This window comes from Microcebus murinus, chromosome 2, assembly GCF_040939455.1.
Source record: "Microcebus murinus isolate Inina chromosome 2, M.murinus_Inina_mat1.0, whole genome shotgun sequence".
In the NCBI taxonomy this organism is placed as follows: domain Eukaryota; kingdom Metazoa; phylum Chordata; class Mammalia; order Primates; family Cheirogaleidae; genus Microcebus; species Microcebus murinus.
Genome location: NC_134105.1, coordinates 80,694,970 through 80,700,561, shown reverse-complemented (window position 1 = coordinate 80,700,561; position 5,592 = coordinate 80,694,970). Strand labels below are relative to the sequence as shown.

The following is a 5,592-nucleotide window of genomic DNA, read 5'->3' as shown; positions in this document are numbered from 1 at the left end:
AGAATACTGCCAAGGTCTCATTTAGCTGCTTGGGGAAATACTCATAAAAGAGATCCATATACTGAGCAAAAGCTTGAAAACTGAAATTACATTGGAACCATGGCCCACAGAAGGTAGACCAAGACTTTTGGTTTAACACAACTAGGACTACTATCTACTAAAACAAAACAAAGAAAAAAACTCCAACATTTCCCAGAGGATTTTAACAGGACTTAAGAGTCTCATAACACAACTAAAACATCTAGGATATAATGCAAAATTGCTCAACAGTTGAAAAAAACAACAAAACCAAAAACAGGAAAATTGCAGGAACTCACAGGGGAAAAAAACAACAAACCCCAGTTCAAGATAACTCAGGTATTACCTTATCAGACCAAGACTCAATAGCTTGATAGCAGAATGGAAAAGAGGAAACAGTCTATGAATTTGAAGATCAATAGAAATTATCTAATCTGAACCACAGAAAAAAATATTGAAAAAAATTTGGACAGAGCCTGAGGGAACTGTGGAACAGTATCAGATATTCTGACATTCATGTCACTGGAGTACCGAAGGAAAGGAAAATGAAATTAGTTCAGAAAAAAATATTTGAAGAACAAAGTTGGAGGACACAGAGTACCCAATTTTAAGAATTATTATAAAGCTATAGTAATCAAGACATTATGGAATTAGCAAAAGCATGTACATGATTAATAGAAGAGAATAGAGTCCAGAAATAGACTCAGACACATATAGTCTACTGGTTTTTGACAAAGGCACAAAGTCAATTTAATGGAGAAAATATGCTCTTTTCAAGAAATTGTAGGGGATCAATTAAACATCCAAATGCAAAAATGAACCTCTGTTTCCACTTTATACTTTGTACAAAAATTAACTCAAAAATGAATCATAGACTTAATTATAAAACAAAAAAAAAACACTATAAAACTTTAAAAGGAAACATGAGATGAAATCTTCGTGACCCTAGGTTAGGTAGACTGTTTTTAGATATGACACCAAAAGCACAATGCATAAAAGAAAGACAACCCAGAGGTAAGAAAGCCTTGGCCTCATCCCCATCAGGAGACAGCCTTAACTACTCACAAAGAGCTAGATTGTACTGGGGACTGGTTTCTCATGAGTCATTAGGAAGGTCAGTTGTTCTCTCTTAAGTAGGCGGCTTAGCACACTTCTGGAGACGAGACTAGTAGTCTGGGGCTGGAGACTGACAGCCAATGTCCAATAAAGGTTACCTTCCTTTCCATAACACTCCATCTCTTTTATCAACAGCAAGAAACCTGAAATCCAGAGAAGTCATTAAAAAACCCCTTCTGGCTGCAACCTGAAAGCATCTTCCAAGCCAAACTGGGGGTAGAGATGATGACTCCAATTTCAGTGGGCCTCTTCTTTGATAGGGGAGCAGCCAGAGAAGAAGCTGGTATTGCTGGCCAGAGCTCGTTTCTTTTTTTTCCCTGGAGGCTTTTTTTCTCGGGATTCTGTTGCTACATGTTTCAACTCTGGAAGGTCAGAGGAGGAGGAAACTGAGGCAGTCTTCTTTAGCAGCACCTGGTCCACATCACACATCTCTTTCAGGATCTTGCTGTTGGGAGTGGCACAGACGGGATTGAAGAAGCTCGATCCTGGGGTCACTTCTGTGGGATCCTCCAATTTGAAGGAGCTTTCGGAATCCTGGGTCCGCTCAGTAGTGACCAAGCTATCCTTGCCTTGGTGGCGGTTCCGACACTTTGCGGGGTCACAGCTGCAGTCCACACCACAGCCTGACTTTTGCTTCCTGCACCCACACTGCTTGTTCCCACACCAGCCCTTGCAGGAGCACCCTTGGACATTCTTCCTGGACACTTTAACTAATTTTGTTGGCTTCCATTCCTCATCATCCCCATCATCACCGTCACCATCACCATCCTCATGCTCATTCACAGAATGCTCTAAATAATCTTTTAGATCCTCAATGTCCATGGTTTGGTCCAGGAACTTCTCTTTAACACGAAAAGGTTTTGGTTTAGGTGGGATATATTCAAAAGAAGAGTCTAGAGATAGAAGGGTATCCTTAGGAAGATGTTTCTGTCTGCTGGCTGCTTGGAGGAGAGTCAGTTTCTGTTTGATGATTTCATTTTCTCGAAGAAGCTGCTGATTTTGTTCACACACTTCTCGCACCTTTTCAAGTTCTTCATCCTGGCACTTCAGTGTGTTCAACAGCTGCTGTTCCTTTTCGCTGACTGACTCCTGTAGCTGCTTCTCTGCCATTGGTCTTTGTTGCAGTTGGCTGAGAAGGCACAGCACCTTCTCTTGGTGTCGTTGCTCCATTCTGACCTGCTCAGCTTGTAACTCTGTCTCTACTTCAGCAAAATGATTTCGTTCCTCACACAGCATCTTCTGTGTGTCAGCACAGCTGGCCTTGCTCCGTTTCAGGCTGCTTTCAAGCTTGCTGACCTGTATTTTGGAGGAGACCAGCTCTCCAATTAAATATTTCAGGGCACACTTGGCTTCCAGAAAGGTAGCAATATTCTCCCACCGTTGTTTTGGCCTGTCTTCACTTTCTGCATCCAGCAGCTTCTGCTGTAGGTCACCAATCTGAGCACTCCTGAGTTCCATTTCAGTCTCTAGGCTTTCAATCTGCTTTGTAATAGAATCCTCTGACTCTGAAACTAGACCACGCGCTTCAGCAAATGAGAATGTACGCCTCCGGAGTTTAGGAGGTGGATTCTCCCCAGATTCTCTTTTTTCTTTGAGGTGAGCCAAATCCTGAGCCAGGATCTTTCTGTCTTCAAGAAGGTTATTCAGATGACGTTTGGCTTCTTCAGTACTCACCATTACTTCAATTTCATTTCCAAGCCAATTCTTCACTCGAACTGCAGTGCCTTCCATTCCACGGCTCAGAGTCTCTTTCCGCTTATCTGCCACCTCCCGTTGTTTCTGAAGAGCATCCTTGAGACGCTTGTTGGCAGCTGCTGCCTCCTCGGTTTTACGTCTGAGCACATTGGATTGTTTCTGGAAGTTTCTTTCAAGTTTGAGCAACTCATATTGCCTCTTACGGTCTTTTTCTTTTAACTGCATTACTTCTTTGTCTTTTCGATGCTTCCACTGTCTAAACTTCTCAGCATCCTCTTTCATCTGACGCATTAACTGTACCCGCTGGTTTTTCATCATTTGAATCTCCTGGTTCAGTTTGGAGACCGTATACTCTGTGGATTCCTTCAATTTCAGAAGTTTGGACTGTTCGTTCAGTTTCTTCTTCAGATCAGCCATTTGACCCTCCAGCTCCTGGAGACGTTTGCGGCGGCGCTCACTCAACTTAGCTTGGTTGACATCTTTCTTTGCTGTCTGAAGTTCAAGAACCAATTCTTCCTTTTCCTTTTGCAGATTGATGACGTCTAGTTCTAGAGTTTTGATGTTATCCTGGTACTGGAACTGAATGGGGTGTAGTTGGCTATCAGTCTGAGTCATCTTCCTAGCTAGGGCCTCTTTCAGTGCAAGGGCTTTATTCAACTCAATCAGCTCCTTAGACATTTGAGCTTGACGGAGAGCATGCTGAGTGGTGAAGGCATCAGAAGACCTGCTGGTTTCTGGACTGGTTTCCACTTGAGTTTCTGGTCCCACTGCAGTATCAATGGCTGCAGCCATGCAAGCAATGGTTTCATCCGATAACTGGGTAATCAATTGCTGTAGGCTACATATTATCTCTATATTTTCTTTTAATTCTTGGTCTTCCAAAGTCTCCACTAGCTTTTGAAGATCCAGTTTGCAGGCTGCATGCTGCCTGAGCTCTTCTAGCTTGGCACTCATTTTTTCATTTGCTTGCTCTGTCAAAATGATCCTCTCCAACATCTGGGCTGTCTGACCAGCTGCCTCGCTCAGACCATGACTTAATTTTTCATTCTGTTCTACCAGAGACTGATTCTTCTCCATCAGGGATTGTAGATTTTCTGATGGTTCCACATTCATAGATCCAGGCAGGGTACCTCCATGGGCTTGTAGCAACAAGACCTGTAGCTGTTGTACCTGTTGCTTTAGATGATTAAGTTCAGCCATCTGGGGATCAATATTAACAATAGGTTTGTTCTTAATTTTTCTTGCTCTGTCAGCATAACGAAGGGTATTTAATGTTTCCTCTAGATTGGAGTCAGCAGGACTCACACAGGCTATCATAAGAGTATGGCTGTTACCTCCTAGAGAATCTTGAAGCAGTCGAGTCAACTTGGAATCTCTATAGGGCACAAAGCCACCCTTTTTGTCATCTCCAAGAGCACTGATTACATTTCCCAAACACAGGAGGCCTCGATTAATATTAATACCCTCTTTTAGACGATCCCCTTCAGCCTTGGTTTTCTTCTGCCTTTCTGATCCAGCAAGGTCTACAAGATGTAGCTTGGAGCGAAAGCTACTATTCTTGTCACTTTTCTTTCTTTGCTCTATGGAGATTGTAAAGATGGCATGAGATCGGGATGACTGGGAGTTCATAGCTGTGGAGGCCACAGTCCTACAATTGTTGCCCTGCTCCAAACAGGAAACAGTATCCAGGGCAACTAAAACAGCCTTCTCAGTGAGTCCTACAATCTTTATGCCTTCCTTAGGGTCCTCCCGTATATTTATTTGAGGTGCTTTCTCACGAGAAGGGCATAGAAGATCCAAAATTTCTTCATTGTAAACCTCCAAGTAAGACACTTTCAGAGTAAATTCAAAGTCACTCTTTTTATCAATTTCTTTGAAGAGCAGTTGTATTACCCTAGGAATGACCCCAACTGTTGGCTCATTTTCTTGTTCTGCAGTGTATGCACCTCCCATCGAATAGGTTTTTCCAGAGCCAGTCTGCCCATAGGCCAGGACAGTTGCATTATATCCTTTAAATACGCCTTTTATGAGTGGCGCTACTGCCGTGTCGAAGACTTCTTCCTGCTCAGTGGAAGGGTCAAACACGAAATCGTAGGTAAAAGACTTATCAGTGCCAACCACCACCTGAGGCTCCCCCGGCACGAAGGAAAGGCACATGTGGCATCCCTCGCTAATCTCTTTGGGGACCAGAGGGCGACAACGCAGAGCCACTCTTACAGGAATTCCCTTTGCCTCTTCCTTCATGATCCTACCTCAGCGCCGCCGTCTCAAACCAGACGTCCCTTTCCGGTCTTCCCCGGTGTCCCGCCGCCCTGTCCCAACCGGAGCTTTAACCGCCAAGTTTCAAATCGGTCCCCGTGACGCTAACCAATCAGAGCGCAGACAGCCTGTGGGCGGAGCACGCACGGCTGCGCGCGCAGGTCACGAGCTTTCTGTTGTTTGGGGGTTTTTTGTGTGTGTGTATAAAATATTTTTTTATTGCAAACAAAATCTGAGGTATGAGAAGCTGATCTAGAATTGAATTCAACATCAAAATTAAAAAAAACATTTTCTCTGCAAGACACTGTTAAGAGAATTAATAAACTGCAGACTTCTATTTTTGAAAATAGATAATGTTTGAAAATTGTCTATCATGACAATCACCTGTTGGCAACTATTTTGATAATATTTGAAAATCACCTGTCTGACAAAGGACATATATGCGGAATATATAAAGAATTCTCAAAACTTAAAAAGAAAAAAAAAATCCCTGTGTGTTGTAGG

At 43.0% G+C, this 5,592-nt stretch overlaps 1 pseudogene; it reads right to left on the bottom strand.

Moving 5' to 3' along the window:
- Positions 1-1,371: 1,371 nt before the first annotated feature.
- LOC105862378 (chromosome-associated kinesin KIF4A pseudogene) lies at positions 1,372-5,073 on the bottom strand (annotated as a pseudogene).
- Between the last annotated feature and the right edge of the window lie 519 nt (positions 5,074-5,592).